Source organism: Lissotriton helveticus, chromosome 2_2 (genome assembly GCF_964261635.1).
Source record: "Lissotriton helveticus chromosome 2_2, aLisHel1.1, whole genome shotgun sequence".
NCBI classification, from domain to species: domain Eukaryota; kingdom Metazoa; phylum Chordata; class Amphibia; order Caudata; family Salamandridae; genus Lissotriton; species Lissotriton helveticus.
Genome location: NC_136060.1, coordinates 26391325 through 26409901, shown reverse-complemented (window position 1 = coordinate 26409901; position 18577 = coordinate 26391325).

The window sequence follows — 18577 nt, the reverse complement described above, 5'->3', positions numbered from 1 at the left end:
GAGGGTGCAGCGCTCTAGAAGGGGGTGCAGAGGGAGGGAGTCCTCGCCTCTGACCCCGGTACAACCTGAGGGGTTAAACCCTAGGTTGAGAGACCAGTTGCTGGAGGGAGGTCCTGAACTGGTAGGAAAGTTGTGTTCTTGGTTGTCTTGGTGGACAGGGTTGCCCCTGGAAGGAGGGCAGGAGTCTCACCCTGGGGGTGGACTGGGCCACACCATTGTGTTGGCCAGGTGGGTACTATGTACCAGTGTGGGCATATCCGTGAGTGAAGTCCTGGTGCGCTAGGCAAGTGTTCCATCACAGGGGTTGGTCCCTGGGTGGGGAAGCCAGGTTCAGGTGTTGTCTGACCTAGAGGCTTTGGAGCCTAGGTTTGAGGGCCAGGCCCGGGGTATCCCCCCTGACCTGGAATACCAGTTGCAGGATAGCACCCCTGAACTGGTGGGTGAATGGTACGGGACACCTGCCACAGGTGCCCTGGCTATTCTAGAAGGGGGTACCGCTCCAGGTGGGAGGGTACAGAGCCCCGGGTGTGGGGAAGCCCACCCCAGCCTCCTGTCCAGCCGCTGGATACAGGTCCGGGACTGGTGGGTCAGTGCCAGAGTGTCAGACCTGACCTGACAAGAGAGGGAGTGGACAAAGGGTGCCAAGCACCTGGAGCTACTGCCCCCCACCCGCTGACGCCACAGAGGTTTGAGGGCCCTGAGAGGCATAAGGCCTGGGTCTCATACCTGATCACTGGCGGTGGTCACTGTGGCTTGCTGTCTGTCTGTTGGGACACACCGGTGAGCAAGTTAAGTTTAGGTGCTGCACAGGTGGTGTCCACAGTTGAGGAGAAGGGTTCCACATGGATTGGCATGGTGGACCCTGAGAGTATGGATAGAGGGATTGAACTGGGTTTAGGACGGCGTAGAACAGGACTGCCCTGCTGTGTGGGCCAGTTTCCGTGTTCTATCGCCTTAAGCAGGGAATACCATCGAGGTATCGTTTAGTCTACCCTGGCTTTAGGCTGGAAGGGGGTTGTGTTGGAACTGGCCCTTCTTGCAGGGTCATCCTCAAACCTTTTGCTTCTTCCTCCCTTATTTTTCCTGACCCGTGGCTGTTGCCAATAGAACTCTGCCCACTTTACCACTGCTGATCAGTGCTAAAGTGCATATGCTCTCTGTGTAAATTGTATTGTAATTGGATATACATGATTGGCATATTTGTATCACCATGAAGTCCCTAGTAAAGTGCACTGGGTGTGCCAGGGCTGGTGATGACAAATGCTACTAGTGGGCCTGCAGCACTGATTGTGCCACCCACATGAGTAGCCCTAAAGTGGTATCTGCCCCTGCTAACTAGAGACCCCCAGTTCTAACAGTTACAAAATAATATTTACTGAAATCATTAATTTTGGTACAAATACATTTTCTAACATAACTAATTTGGTGGCATTAACAAGTCAGTACCAATGTAAAAGTACCTTTAAAAAGTTAAAAAGTTGATAACAATCCCCAGCATTTGTATGAACAGTAATGTGTAATAGAGTGTTTTTAGCAGTATTGATTTTGCTTGATGGAGACAATACGTAGAAGTTTTTGAAAAGCAGATTGTAGGTAGGGACAGCACAAATATACATGATTTAGATTCAGAATCCTCTCTTTACATATGGGAGGGAGCCAATGGCCTGGCCGCATACCTCTCTATCTTCTGGTGGTAAATTTGAAGGGCAACCCCACCTTCCCGTTCTTAATAAAGATAACAAATGTACTCTTAAGGGATATTCATATTAAAATGTATGTTGATTGGAATATGCCAGTAAAGCACCAGAAAATGCATTTTAGTATTATTGTGGTCAAATACAAAATGATCACCTCATTCACAAACACAAATGTTTGGATAGCATTGGAGCCCAATACCAGGTTTTTTATCTGTCTGAAAAGTAACAGGATATCATAAAGATTTCTTGAAAAAAGAAGCAGTACCAAAAGGCACTCTTGTAATAAGTAATTCTGTGTATCCATTCTTTTCATTAAACTTTGTCTGGCCAATTAATACTCTGCCCCAGGTGTTAGAGCGCAGACCAATCAGAAGTTTCAGAAAACTCTGTTGTCTTCAAGGTTGACAGGTATATCACGAGGAAAGTGTGTCAACCCAAATAATACTTAATAACAGCAATGTTATAAAGCATAGAGAAGCTTATTAAGAATCCTGATTGTTTAATTGATTGTATATTCTGTTCTAGGGCCCACTTTTCCAGATGTTCATAAAGACATTTAGTAAAGAGCTTCCTCATAGAATCTAAGAGTTCAATTTAGCAATATATTTGGAGGGATGACCTTATTGTTTTCTTATGAGTTGGACAAGAGTACTCCCCTTACAGATATTTAGGGTCATACCAGTTGCATGACATGTTTAAACAAGCATTTACAATGCAACGGTTTCGCCTTTGGAAAAGTTTGAGCTATTGGCATTCTGAATGACAAACTTTTTATTTATGTGTTGGTTTTGAAAACAGATAAATAAATGGCATTGTCATTTACAATGGCAATAGCTTAATCTCTCGGTCCTTGGTCCAGTTGAATAGAACTCCTGGGTGTAGTACTGAAATCGTCAACTTAGAAAGTAAATATACCAGAGGACTTTGTGTAGCTAAGCTAGAACCCCCTCTGTGCTCGTTAGTATACACAGAGCTCAGAGAAAGCTGCTATTGTCTGGCCGCATGAGTGATTCCAAGATAGAAAAGTAAATAAACAGCACATACATAATAAAGTCACGCACAGCTGAACAAATAAACAGATTTAAAAGTAAATTCATGCATATAACTACAAGTGTTCTATATATTTAAAGACATACTCACCAACGTATGCACGTAAATCCATAATACACAAGGGAGTACATATATTTGGAAATAGATCATAACATTGCAATAAATAAAAATATGCACAGCATATACCAGAGCATGAGTACATGCATATCAACGCAAAGAATGGAAAATTAAGTAAATGTAGACACTTAATTGAAAACATAATCAATACACATACAAACCTAAAAATTAATGGAAGAGCCGCCTACGTATCCAGACAAATACGTACCTGATACATAAACTCGTGTGTATATTCATGTACACCTGGATAAATCAGCATTAAATACATGCGCAGCACGTTAATACTAATGCGTGGGCCAATCCCTAGTGAAGCACACAAACACGCAATGACATTATATAGATAGAGCTGGGTATAGGAGGAATGAATACATACATCAACATACTCAACTCATCTTCTCTCTTTCTTCCAATCAACATTCCCCCTCATCTTCTCTTCGTTCTGGGCTTATTGATATCGCCAATTGGATGCTGACTAACAAACTGAAGCTGAACGGCGATAAAACGGAGCTGCTCCTGTTTGGGCCGGACTCTGCTCTCTGGGGCCCACAACATTGGCCTCAGCAAATGGGGCCGCTGCCAGTCCCAGCAACAACAGCACGCAATCTCGGTGTCCTCTTTGACAATCAGTTATCTATGAGGCAACATGTGGTCAAAGTCTCAGCCACCTGTACTACCATCATCAGGTGGCTGAGGAAGATCACATGGATGCTTCCCTCAGACACCCAGAGGTCAGTAGTCCAAGCCTTAGTGACATCTCGGCTGGACTACGGGAATGTACTTCTACTAGGTGCCTGCAAAGAGGTCACCCGCAAGCTCCAAGTGGTCCAGAACATGGCTGCCCGATTACTCTGCAATCTGCCTAGAACTGCCTCTGTCTCTGCCTCCCTGCGCAGCCTGCATTGGTTGCGCATAGAGTCTAGGTCTAAATTTAAAGCATTATGCTTCATGCATCGCATCAAAGCTGGAAAATCCCCTCACTATCTATCCTCCTTAGTCCATCTCTACTGTCCCTCCCGCACCCTCAGATCCTCAACTCAAAGCAGATTCTGTGTTCCCCGTTTCAAGCGGGCTAGAGTTGGTGGGCGCTCGTTCTCCTACTTGGCGCCCTCGCACTGGAATTCGCTACCCGTCCCTTTGCGGTTTGAAACTTGTTATCTCAAGTTCCGCAAAGGAGTGAAGACCTGGCTGTTTTCTTTGTAACCTGTTCCTTCTCACTCCTCTGCCTCTGCTTCTCTAGCGCCGGGAAACCTTCAGGTAGCTGCGCGCTGAATAAATTCATATATAATAATAATAATAATAATAAAAATAACATATGTGCACACAGATAAAGCATGCATTAGGGAATATGCCCCCACATGCGCACATAAACACATAATGGATACATAATTAAATGCATGCCTACTCATACACGTAAAAATAATATGCAAAAGCCACATAAATAAATAAACGAACGGATGCGACGAAGACCCCTCTAGGTCTGTGACTCAGCCAAGCAGTGTGTCTTTTTTCAGTTCGGGTAGTTAAAGTCTAAACATGAATACGGGTCGCTCGCAGTGAGTTCGCCGGAGTCGGACAGCACCTGCCAGGGGCGAGGGGGGATGTCAAGGCGGGCAGGGTGTTTGCAAACATCCGCCACCGGTTGCGTTCACCAAGTGTCATTCCAGGTTTTGCGTCTAACTTTCGATTATTTTTATTTACACCCGGGTTCTGGCTGACATGTAAATTGGGAAACCCGACCCGAAACCTTCTGAAGATGGATTTAGAAAGTGGATTTTAAATTTGAATCGCACAGTAGGTTTCGACAGCTTGAATTCTGTGTTTTTTCACATGAAGCCTTTGGGAGTACGCCTTGCATCCATCTACCCATGCCTAGCTATCAACCCACGCAACCCGTCCATCCATCCACCGATTCATTCATTTATCCACCTCACTCACTAGTTTTAGCATTTTTATCTGGATGACTGGGACATTACAATGATTGTTTACTTTATATTGTAACTTAGATTGAGAAGTTTTCCACAGCGCCTCTTACGGCGTGACAGCACAAACGCATTTAGCGCTACTTTAAAAAGTGCACGGGCGAACAATTACTTACAAAAACTATTGACACATTCAGTTAGAAGACAGTAGTAAGTCCATCTCCGCTGCGATTCGAAATATAAATAAACCGGGTAAGACTAGGGCGACCTGCTGTCCAAATATTTCTCACCTTCACGTGCAATATTCTAAACCAATTTAACGCTGGCTCAGTTTAAAAACGCCAGCTTTCGGGAGCACCGCGGGAGATGGCTTGCGTCAGGAAATGTGGGCGGTGCGTGCCCAAATTCACACAGAAGTGAAGGGTTTTTGCATGAGGCAAACGACACAGAGAAGTCGAGAAGCGGCATAATGATAAAAGTAAGGACAGAGCTCCTTGTAATGAGACAAAGTTGACAGCAGGGAGGCTGGTGGGTGGTTTTAGAGCACCCGCATGTAATTCGCGGCATAGGTATGTTTGGCCTCAAAACCTAGGATGCGAATTTTCTACTGGTCCGAGGTCCTGTCGGCAGAATCTGGCAGAGGAACCTCCGCCAACCGCAGCCACATTTACGGGGGTCTCCCCATAGCGCCTCTCAACAGCCCTCCGTTTCAAGCCACAGGTTCTCTGTGCGCACAGTCAGCTCCGAGGGCGTCCGGGTCCTGATGGAATGCACTCCATTGATATGCGGCCCGTGACGTGGGCTTCCGCTTGCAGAGTCTGAGGGGAGAGGCTTCGGGGTAGGAGGCGGTTTGTTGTGTCGGCTCGGATTAGGGAGCGTGTCAGGTCTGCGTCCTCACAGGGAGAGCCGTCCGACTGGTGTGAGGAAGGATGCCGCAGAAAGAAAAAAAAAATAAACACGCCCACCGCCGCGATGACGATCAGAAAAGGGTGGAGAGGGAAGAAATCGCGGGAACGCCCTCGAATCTGGTCCGGCCATGACGGACAGATCTCTGTTCCAATGGCTAGCCACCATTTATGGAGCTAGCCAATGGAACAGAGGGCGGATTCCCAAGCCACATACTATTCTCATTAGGTTTTCACCTGCGTGAAAAGCTGCGCAGTGCGCAGCTTTCACTTAGGCGAAACCTAAAAAGGGGATATAAAAATGTATCTCATGACATGGGATTATTTTCGGACACAGTACCTGGTGTCTCGTCTCGTTTGGGATCAAATGTATTCCCATTAGCGGCATACACATCTGAAACATATTCAACCCATACCTTTTCAGAGGTTAAAAAATTACTTCTTTAGTTTTTTTGGTCCAGCCCCTAGAAAAAATTATTTGGTAAAATCTTTTAAAAATCTCTTCTCTTACTGTATCTGTCAAAGAAGTTCACATTTGATCTTCTTTAAGCTTTGTTTGCTGTTAAAATCATTTTGTTGTTTCCTACTCTTGAAGATAAAAACACTTTTATATTGATTTAGTATGAGTTTGTTTAAGTTTGGCAACCAGAACATTCATTTGCTTGCCTTTAAATTAGCATATTTTACCTTTTCGTTGTTTTTTTCAACTTTTACAAAACAAACTCATAACAATCTAGCATCTTATCCTCTATATCATGGGAAGTGTGGCCAACTAAGTCATAAATGACATCACATACAATAGATACAATAGATATTCCCTTTTGACACCAAATATAGAGCCTTTGGTACTTTTAACAACAACTTTGCTTCCTGCTATGTTCCAGTCTGAGATCACAACCAGTTTCACAGAAAATAAACAGAGAAATAGATTATGATGACTATGATTAGTTGCCATAATCTTCAACTTCCCACAAGTTTAAATAATTTAATACGTATTATAGACAACTATGGAGTTGCTATTGCCACTCTTGCATGTTAAAATATCAGCCTTATCGTCCTCCAAAAGATAATAGACTATAATATGGTGAAATTCAAATAACTTTTCTAGAAGTATTGAACATCTTTCATGAGCCTTCGAATTTTTGGGAAAAATCATTACAGGCATGTGCCATGCTATCTTGGCATCTTTATTTTTAAATGCATTAATTTTTCTTTAGTTGGCAGGTTAAACTTAATAGCCATATCTTTTCCATTGACTATCAAAAGTTACAATGCATGGCAATACTCCGCATGCATACCTTTAACAAGCAATGTTGTGTGTGTGGGAGTGTGTGTATATATCTATCTATCTCTCAATGAATCAATCAGGTAGCGTGTGGGAGTGTGTGTATATATCTATCTATCTCTCAATGAATCAATCAGGCAGCTTATAAAGCGCGACTACTCACCAATAAGGGTCTTACGGCGATGGGGGAGAGGGGAGGACTGCTGGTCCGTCAAAAGCGCTGTGTATCAGTCGAAGAGCCAGAGAGCCAGGTCTTAAGGTCTTTTCTGAATTGAGGCAGTGACAGTGATTGCCTGAGGTGGAGAGGCAGGGTGTTCCAGGTCTTTGCCGTAAGGTGGGAGAAGGAACTTCCTCCAGTCGTGGTCTTGTGGATACATGGGCCGGTCGCCAGGGCCAGTTGGGCAGAGTGGGGGTCTTCTGGTGGGTGCTTGGAATGCGAGGCGGTGGTTAAGGTATACAGGTGCTGCGTCATGTAGGGGTTGTAGGCATGGGTGAGGAGCTTGAAGGTTCTCCTTTTGTTGACTAGGAGCCATTTGAGGTCTCTCAGGTGGCCGGTGATGTGGCTGCGTCTGAGTTAGTTGAGGCGGAGGCGTTTTGAATGTTCTGCAGTTTCCTGAGGAGTTTCTAGGTGTTGCCACCATAGAGTGTGTTGCTGTAGTTGATTCTGCTGCTGATGAGTGCATTGGTGACTGTCTTTTTGGACTCGTTGAGGATCCATTTGAAGATCTTTCGGAGCAGGCGTAGCGTGTTGAAGCAGGATGATGAGACAGTGTTCATCAGGAGTCCAGGATGATGCTGAGGTTCCATGCAGGTCTGTGGTTGTGGGGGGGGGCTTCCAAGTGCTGTGGCTCACCAGTAGTCATCCCAGGTGGATGGGGTGAAGCCCATGTTGAGGCAGCTGTTCTTTATCCAGGTGGGACAGCTTTTGTCCGATCATGAAAGTTGTTCTTGGTGAGTGTGAGTCCGTTGGTGAGGGAGAGAAACAGCTAGGTGTTATTGGCGTTAGAGACGATGAGGCTGTGGTTCCTGACGATGGCTGTGAGCTGGGCCATGTAGATGTAGAAGAGAGTGGGGCTCAGGGAGGAGCCTTGAGGCACTCTGTAGCTGATCTCTGTGAGTTCAGAGTGGAACGGTGGTAGTCTGACTCTGTCTTCAGCCGGTGAAGAAGGAGCGGATCCATTCCAGGGCTGTGTCGCAGATGCCGGCATTATGGAGTCTTGTGCATAGGGTACAGTGAGAAGTGGTATTGAAGGCGGCCGAGAGGTCCAGGAGGATGAGGGCTGCAGTTTTGCCTCAGTCGAGTAAAGTACGGACATCATCTGAAGCTGGATTGGGAGAGGTTGTCAGGACCATGGCAGTCAAGAGACTTCTTATCTGCACTACTAATAACTATCAACCCCGTTCAGTCAAGAAAAAATAAAAGACTTTAACCTGGAGTGAGGCCTGGAAAGCGAGAAACTCCAATATGGCCGACACTCCGGGTAACGTGACATTCTAGTCTTCCTAGGAATCTGTCTCAGAGTTCTAAGTGAGGCGCCCAACTTAGAATGTTGGTGCACTTCACCTGAACCAGAGACCGTAGCGGTAGCTATTCTCCCTGTCCCGAGTTAGTTTTCAGTTAGGGATTTTCCTTACCTCAGTATTCAAAATAAATTGTGTCCAGTTCGTTTTAGGAGTTAGAGAAATCCAGTAGGGTTCGAGTTTTTTCTGTGCACAGCTCTGACTCTCGCTTTCTCCCTGAGAATAGCGTTTGGTTCGGAGGCATGTGCAGTACGATACTGTAGGGAATAGGCTGAGGAGATTAATACGGAAGTTAATCCTGCCCGAGTCCCGGCTAAAGAAGAAGATTGCTTGACGGTGAGGAGTCAAGCAGAGAACCGCACAGCATCGAAACTGACAGAGACGTTAAAAGCACTGGAAAAATAAGCTACGTCCAAATTACTGATGTTACTTGATTCCTGAGAGGAGTTAGACATAGACACTCAGCAGCGCTAGATAGTGAGTTATGCTCAGGTCAATTATATATTTAAAAGAACAATTGACATAACCAAATTCTAGGGTGGCAAATACTTACCGGCAAATGACAGGACGCTCACCCTGAAAAGAAAGAAAGAGAGAAGAGTTAAATATACTTTAAATAATAAGAGGAAGCTAGACATAACTAGGTAGGCTATAAGTTAAAGCACATATACATAGTGTAGGAGAGTAAGAGTTCAACAACAGATTTAATGAATACAAATTGTTTTGGCAGAAGAAAAAGAAGTTAAAATATATCTAGCAGAAAACACACCATAAGAAAGAAGAGAGGCAAATCCAGATAGTTATTTAGGTATGTTTATTTAAGGGCATTTAAAATAAGATTCAAGAGTAGTAGCAAGAATTAATTCTAATGTAAGTTGTTATTGTTTTAAGCCTTCTGTGATCACAACCAGATAAAGTGCACAGACAGAAGATTGCCAGAAGGCGAAGAACCACTTGACAGTCTCTTCTCTTGTTTATTATTTTATCCAATTCCCCTCGCCCCCAATGGGAAGGCAATTGATGCAATTGGTTTAGTGTTGCTTGGATGCTTCCCAGAGATGGCGTAGGGAGAAGGCATCACTGTTCCTGCGTAAGTTATTTATGAGTGACCTGACAGAGTGAATTGCCCACATATTGACTTACGCCCGAACAGAATGGCCGAAGGCATAGAACTACAAAATCTAGGAGAGGTTCTACATTTAATACAGAAAGAATTGGCTGCGGTTAGGGAGGAAAATAGAGGGTTGAGACAAGAATAAATGGACACTAGAAGGGAAACTGTAGAACTGGCAGCAAAATCGCCAGTCAAAGTCCATCGTCCAGTTTGAGATTTCCAGAAGTAGAGGGAGAACCTTTAAGTTCAACTACAAAAGTAGCAACACATGTGGTACATTCCCTATCTCCAGTAATTCCCTTAGCCCCGCCAGAAAGATTTAGTGGAGACCCACAGAAGGCTCAAGTATTTTTTTACAATGCTCTTTACACTTTATGTGCCGTCCTTCAATTTTTCCGGATGCACAGTCCCTTGTAGCCTTTATCTTGTCATACCTTAGTGGTGATGCTGCCAGCTGATCGATGCCCTTGGTAACTCGAGATGATGCTCTTCTTTATAATTTTGAAGAATTTAAAAAAGAATTTCTAAGAATTTTTGATTGTCGAAGAATTTCACAAGCCACAGACAACGAACTTCTAGAACTTAAACAGGGAAATAAAGATCTAGTGACTTACCTGGCCCAGTTTAATAAATTGGTGGTGGAGACAGATTGGCCAGAATGTAAAAGAGCAGCAGTATTTTATCGTGGATTGAAGGATAAATTAAAGGACGTGTTGGCCCAAATCCCCAACCGACCAACAGGCATTTTGGCGCTAATTGATCTAGTGTTGGAAATCGACTTTCGTCAAAGTGAAAGGAAAGGAGAGAAACGGAAGGATTTCAAATTCAATACACCCCGATTTGATAGAACTAGAAACGACTCGTCAAGGACACCAGAGAATCAGTCCGGAATTGAACCAATGCAAATTGGAGTGGTAAGAGGACCTCTGACCAAAGAAGAAAAAGAAAAAAGACGCCAGAATAATCTATGTATGTATTGTGGAGGGAGTGGATATTTTGTGAGAGAATGTCCAAAGAAGCCTAAGATGTTTTCTAAGGAGAAGGAAAACTTCAAGCACCACCAGTAGGAGTAGTTGGGCTGGTGGCTGCAAAGGACAAGACAACTCCCGAGGAACATCGTTTGGCTAATACCTTACAGTCGTCATCTCCACATCTGGTGATTTCAATGGAATTAAGATTCAGAAACATCACTCTTACTGAGGTCTCAGTCATGATTGACTCAGGAGCCACAGGGAACTTCTGTGACATAAAATATGCTGCCGATATTGGGTTCAGATCAATACAAAAGTCAAAGAGTGAACTAGTAAGAGCAGTAGATGGTACGAATTTATCTTCCGGACTGATCACCTGTCATACGGAACAAGTAGAGCTAACTTTTCAAGAAGGTCATCGAGAGATCATCCAATTCAATCTAATTGATGCTCCTCAATTTCAAATTATCCTGGGGTTGCCCTGGCTAACATAGCATAATCCGAGCATCGATTGGGGAGCAAGAACTGTTAAGATGAACTCAGAATTTTGCAAGGAGAATTGTTATGATCATCTAGAAAGAATAAAAGAACCTGGACCGGCAACACCTTTAAGTGAACAAGAAATGTCAGTGTGTGTAATCCACACAATTCAGAAAAGGGGGTGGTGATGGACAGAGCATCTGAGTTAAACAGAACACTCATACCCAGTCAAAAGATCAGGGCTTGATCCATCACCGTTTTTTAGCACACTGCACCATCCCAGCTCAGAACCTGGCTATGTGCAAATTAGTCTGACCCTGGCCCAGTGCATCATGGGAACAGGGCAGACCAAACTACCAAGCCAATTCTTTACTGGAAAGGAAACAAGCTTCCGGGGACTGGTTTCTGGCATTACAGCCGTCTTCGGCCCGGCTTGCTTGAATCCTGATGGTGCAGTGAGCAAGGGACTCACATCTGAGCATACCCTGCCACTCCTATAGTGGCCAAACTGTCCATCACCACCCCCTTTTCTGAATCGTTTTGGCCACTATAGGAGTGGCAGGGTATGCTCAGACATGAGTCCCTTGCTCACTGCACCATCAGGATTCAAGCAAGCCGGGCTGAAGACGGCTGTAATGCCAGAAACTGGTCCCCGGAAGCTTGTTTCCTTTTCAGTAAAGAATTGGCTTGGTAGTTTGGTCTGCCCTGTTCCCATGATGCACTAGGCCAGGGACAGACGAATTTGCATGTAGCCAGGTTCTGGACTGGGATGGTGCAGTGAGATAAAAAACGGTGATGGAACAAGCCCTGATATTTTGACTGGGTAGGAGTGTTCTGTTTAATTCAGATGCTCTGTCCATCACCACCCCCCTTTTCTAAATCGTTTTGGCCACTATAGGAGTGGCAGGGTATGCTCAGACATGAGTCCCTTGCTCACTGCACCATCAGGATTCAAGCAAGCCGGGCCCGGAAGCTTGTTTCCTTTCCAGTAAAGAATTGGCTTGGTAGTTTGGTCTGCCCTGTTCCCATGATGCACTGGGCCAGGGACAGACTAATTTGCATGTAGCCAGGTTCTGAACTGGGATGGTGCAATGAGCTAAAAAATAGGTGATGGATTAAAACCATGATCTCTTGACTTGGTAAGAGTATTCTGCATCATTCAGAAACTCTGTCCACCACCACCCCCTTTTTCCAAAACCCATGATGCAGTGGGCCAGGGACAGACTAATTTGCATGTAGCCAGGTTCTGAACTGGGATGGTGCAGTGAGCTAAAAAACGGTGATGGATCAAGCCCTGATCTTTTGACTGGGTAGGAGTGTTCTGTTTAATTCAGATGCTCTGTCCATCACCACCCCCTTTTCTGAATCGTTTTGGCCACTATAGGAGTGGCAGGGTATGCTCAGACATGAGTCCCTTGCTCACTGCACCATCAGGATTCAAGCAAGCCGGGCCGAAGACGGCTGTAATGCCAGAAACCGGTCCCCGGAAGCTTGTTTCCTTTCCAGTAAAGAATTGGCTTGGTAGTTTGGTCTGCCCTGTTCCCATGATGCACTGGGCCAGGGACAGACTAATTTGCATGTAGCCAGGTTCTGAACTGGGATGGTGCAGTGAGCTAAAAAACGGTGATGGATCAAGCCCTGATCTTTTGACTGGGTAGGAGTGTTCTGTTTAATTCAGATGCTCTGTCCATCACCACCCCCTTTTCTGAATCGTTTTGGCCACTATAGGAGTGGCAGGGTATGCTCAGACATGAGTCCCTTGCTCACTGCACCATCAGGATTCAAGCAAGCCGGGCCGAAGACGGCTGTAATGCCAGAAACCGGTCCCCGGAAGCTTGTTTCCTTTCCAGTAAAGAATTGGCTTGGTAGTTTGGTCTGCCCTGTTCCCATGATGCACTGGGCCAGGGACAGACTAATTTGCATGTAGCCAGGTTCTGAACTGGGATGGTGCAGTGAGCTAAAAAACGGTGATGGATCAAGCCCTGATCTTTTGACTGGGTAGGAGTGTTCTGTTTAATTCAGATGCTCTGTCCATCACCACCCCCTTTTCTGAATCGTTTTGGCCACTATAGGAGTGGCAGGGTATGCTCAGACATGAGTCCCTTGCTCACTGCACCATCAGGATTCAAGCAAGCCGGGCCGAAGACGGCTGTAATGCCAGAAACCGGTCCCCGGAAGCTTGTTTCCTTTCCAGTAAAGAATTGGCTTGGTAGTTTGGTCTGCCCTGTTCCCATGATGCACTGGGCCAGGGACAGACTAATTTGCATGTAGCCAGGTTCTGAACTGGGATGGTGCAGTGAGCTAAAAAACGGTGATGGATCAAGCCCTGATCTTTTGACTGGGTAGGAGTGTTCTGTTTAATTCAGATGCTCTGTCCATCACCACCCCCTTTTCTGAATCGTTTTGGCCACTATAGGAGTGGCAGGGTATGCTCAGACATGAGTCCCTTGCTCACTGCACCATCAGGATTCAAGCAAGCCGGGCCGAAGACGGCTGTAATGCCAGAAACCGGTCCCCGGAAGCTTGTTTCCTTTCCAGTAAAGAATTGGCTTGGTAGTTTGGTCTGCCCTGTTCCCATGATGCACTGGGCCAGGGACAGACTAATTTGCATGTAGCCAGGTTCTGAACTTGGATGGTGCAGTGAGCTAAAAAACGGTGATGGATCAAGCCCTGATCTTTTGACTGGGTAGGAGTGTTCTGTTTAATTCAGATGCTCTGTCCATCACCACCCCCTTTTCTGAATCGTTTTGGCCACTATAGGAGTGGCAGGGTATGCTCAGACATGAGTCCCTTGCTCACTGCACCATCAGGATTCAAGCAAGCCGGGCCGAAGACGGCTGTAATGCCAGAAACCGGTCCCCGGAAGCTTGTTTCCTTTCCAGTAAAGAATTGGCTTGGTAGTTTGGTCTGCCCTGTTCCCATGATGCACTGGGCCAGGGACAGACTAATTTGCATGTAGCCAGGTTCTGAACTGGGATGGTGCAGTGAGCTAAAAAACGGTGATGGATCAAGCCCTGATCTTTTGACTGGGTAGGAGTGTTCTGTTTAATTCAGATGCTCTGTCCATCACCACCCCCTTTTCTGAATCGTTTTGGCCACTATAGGAGTGGCAGGGTATGCTCAGACATGAGTCCCTTGCTCACTGCACCATCAGGAGTCAAGCAAGCCGGGCCGAAGACGGCTGTAATGCCAGAAACCGGTCCCCGGAAGCTTGTTTCCTTTCCAGTAAAGAATTGGCTTGGTAGTTTGGTCTGCCCTGTTCCCATGATGCACTGGGCCAGGGACAGACTAATTTGCATGTAGCCAGGTTCTGAACTCGGATGGTGCAGTGAGCTAAAAAACGGTGATGGATCAAGCCCTGATCTATTGACTGGGTAGGAGTGTTCTGTTTAATTCAGATGCTCTGTCCATCACCACCCCCTTTTCTGAATCGTTTTGGCCACTATAGGAGTGGCAGGGTATGCTCAGACATGAGTCCATTGCTCACTGCACCATCAGGATTCAAGCAAGCCGGGCCGAAGACGGCTGTAATGCCAGAAACCGGTCCCCGGAAGCTTGTTTCCTTTCCAGTAAAGAATTGGCTTGGTAGTTTGGTCTGCCCTGTTCCCATGATGCACTGGGCCAGGGACAGACTAATTTGCATGTAGCCAGGTTCTGAACTGGGATGGTGCAGTGAGCTAAAAAACGGTGATGGATCAAGCCCTGATCTTTTGACTGGGTAGGAGTGTTCTGTTTAATTCAGATGCTCTGTCCATCACCACCCCCTTTTCTGAATCGTTTTGGCCAGTATAGGAGTGGCAGGGTATGCTCAGACATGAGTCCCTTGCTCACTGCACCATCAGGATTCAAGCAAGCCGGGCCGAAGACGGCTGTAATGCCAGAAACCGGTACCCGGAAGCTTGTTTCCTTTCCAGTAAAGAATTGGCTTGGTAGTTTGGTCTGCCCTGTTCCCATGATGCACCGGGCCAGGGACAGACTAATTTGCATGTAGCCAGGTTCTGAACTGGGATGGTGCAGTGAGCTAAAAAACGGTGATGGATCAAGCCCTGATCTTTTGACTGGGTAGGAGTGTTCTGTTTAATTCAGATGCTCTGTCCATCACCACCCCCTTTTCTGAATCGTTTTGGCCACTATAGGAGTGGCAGGGTATGCTCAGACATGAGTCCCTTGCTCACTGCACCATCAGGATTCAAGCAAGCCGGGCCGAAGACGGCTGTAATGCCAGAAACCGGTCCCCGGAAGCTTGTTTCCTTTCCAGTAAAGAATTGGCTTGGTAGTTTGGTCTGCCCTGTTCCCATGATGCACTGGGCCAGGGACAGACTAATTTGCATGTAGCCAGGTTCTGAACTGGGATGGTGCAGTGAGCTAAAAAACGGTGATGGATCAAGCCCTGATCTTTTGACTGGGTAGGAGTGTTCTGTTTAATTCAGATGCTCTGTCCATCACCACCCCCTTTTCTGAATCGTTTTTGCCACTATAGGAGTGGCAGGGTATGCTCAGACATGAGTCCCTTGCTCACTGCACCATCAGGATTCAAGCAAGCCGGGCCGAAGACGGCTGTAATGCCAGAAACCGGTCCCCGGAAGCTTGTTTCCTTTCCAGTAAAGAATTGGCTTGGTAGTTTGGTCTACCCTGTTCCCATGATGCAGTGGGCCAGGGACAGACTAATTTGCATGTAGCCAGGTTCTGAACTGGGATGGTGCAGTGAGCTAAAAAACGGTGATGGATCAAGCCCTGATCTTTTGACTGGGTAGGAGTGTTCTGTTCAGTTCAGATGCTCTGTCCATCACCACCCCCTTTTCTGAATCGTTTTGGCCACTATAGGAGTGGCAGGGTATGCTCAGACATGAGTCCCTTGCTCACTGCACCATCAGGATTCAAGCAAGCCGGGCCGAAGACGGCTGTAATGCCAGAAACTGGTCCCCGGAAGCTTGTTTCCTTTCCAGTAAAGAATTGGCTTGGTAGTTTGGTCTGCCCTGTTCCCATGATGCACTGGGCCAGGGACAGACTAATTTGCATGTAGCCAGGTTCTGAACTGGGATGGTGCAGTGAGCTAAAAAACGGTGATGGATCAAGCCCTGATCTTTTGACTGGGTAGGAGTGTTCTGTTTAATTCAGATGCTCTGTCCATCACCACCCCCTTTTCTGAATCGTTTTGGCCACTATAGGAGTGGCAGGGTATGCTCAGACATGAGTCCCTTGCTCACTGCACCATCAGGATTCAAGCAAGCCGGGCCGAATACGGCTGTAATGCCAGAAACCGGTCCCCGGAAGCTTGTTTCCTTTCCAGTAAAGAATTGGCTTGGTAGTTTGGTCTGCCCTATTCCCATGATGCACTGGGCCAGGGACAGACTAATTTGCATGTAGCCAGGTTCTGAACTGGGATGGTGCAGTGAGCTAAAAAACGGTGATGGATCAAGCCCTGATCTTTTGACTGGGTAGGAGTGTTCTGTTTAATTCAGATGCTCTGTCCATCACCACCCCCTTTTCTGAATTGTAATCCACACAAGCAAAATTCCATTTGTTTATAAAGAGTTTGAGGACGTTTTTAGTGAAACAGGGGCGGAAAAACTACCACTGCATCGACCATTCGATTGCAGAATTGATTTAGAACCCGGAGCTCATCTGCCCTGTAGCCGTGTATACGCTTTAACAGAAAAAGAAAATGAACATCTAAAAGAATACATTAGGAAATATCTTGACAACGGTTTTATCCGTCCATCACAGTCTCCGGTCTGTTCGCCCTTATTCTACGTTCCTAAGAAGGAGGGCGAATTGAGGACTTGCATAGATTATAGAGCCATCAACAAGGTCACCATTAAGAACTGGTATCCTTTTCCCCTCATCTCGGTATTTCTGGATCAGGTGAAAGAAGCACAAATTTATACCAAGTTAGATCTTCGAGGTGCATATCACTTGATCAGGGTCCTAGAAGGGGATGAATGGAAGACAGCATTTAGGACAAGCTTTGGATTGTACGAGTACCAGGTCATGCCTTATGGTTTATGTAATGTGCCGGCAGCTTTCCAACACTTTATAAATAGCGTTCTAAGTGAATATATTGATCAAAGTGCCATAGTATACATTGATGATATCCTAATTTACTCAAAAACTGAAGAGGAACATCCAAACCAGGTGAAGAAAATCCTACAAAGGTTAAAAGAAAACAACCTGTGTGTTAAATTGGAAAAATGTGCGTTTGGAGTGAAGGAGGTAGAGATTCTTGGATTCGTACTCTCGCCGTCTGGAATCACTATGGATACAAAAAAGGTTGTAGCGGTTTAGAATTGGAAATCTCCAGGTAGCATCAAAGAGTTGCAGAGTTTTATTGGCTATGGCAATTTTTATCGAAGATTTGTGAAGGAATTTTCGCACAAGATAGTTCCACTCACTTGGTTGCTGAAGAAAGGAGTTTCTTTTGAGTGGACGAAGGAAGCTGATGAAGCTTTTCAGCAATTAAAAACAGAGTTCACTACTGCACCGATATTATTGCATGCAGACCCAACAGAACCCTTTTGCATTGGAAACAGATGCTTCCGACCTGGCTATTGGAGGGGTTCTCTCTCAAAGACACAAGAGAACCGGACAACTTCATCCTGTATCCTATCGATCGAGGAAACTCACACCAGCGGAGATAAATTACACCATTACGGAAAAGGAGTTACTAGCGATCAAGGACGCATTTAAAGAGTGGAGACACTACTTAATGGGAGCAAGGCATACAGTAACTGTGTTTACCGACCATTGGAACTTGAAGTTTTTAAAATCTACTAAGACCCTCACTCCGAGACAGCTCAGATGGTCATTATACTTTGCGGATTACGACTTCGTAATTACTTACCAACCAGAAACCAAGAAAGGAAAGGCAGACGCACTGTCTAGAATGGACATGGAAAAATGGAAGACGATCAAGAACCAAAGGCGATTATTCCAGAACACAAAATTGTAGGAGCTGTGTGCCAAGAAACGATAGAAGAAAAGGTGACAAGAGCTATGTCAATGGAAGAAATGACCGAATGGGCGGAACAAGAACCATCCATACAAATTTTACAAGGTCTACCCTGGAGAGAAGGAAAATTATATTTGCCAACTCAAGAACTTCAACAATTGGTATTGGAAGTCAATCATGATAGCCGCCTAGTGGAACATAAGGGCATACAAAAAACTGAAGATCTGATAAAAAGAGACTATTGGTGGCCGCAAATGACAAAAGACATACATACTTATGTAAAGGCTTGCGGGTTCTGTGCTAAGGGAAAATCAGAACGACAATCACCAAAAGGGTTTCTCCAACCTATGCCCACACCCCCACATCCTTGGCATACAGTAACAGTAGATCTGATTGTAGACTTTCCCTCTAGTCAAGGGTATAACTCTATATTGGTATTTGTAGATGCCTTCACTAAGATGGCACATTTTGTTGCCTTAAAAGGAACTCCAACAGCAAAGGAATTGGCCGTACATTTTAGTGAACACAGAGTCCGAACCCATGGTATACCCAAGATAATACTCTCAGAT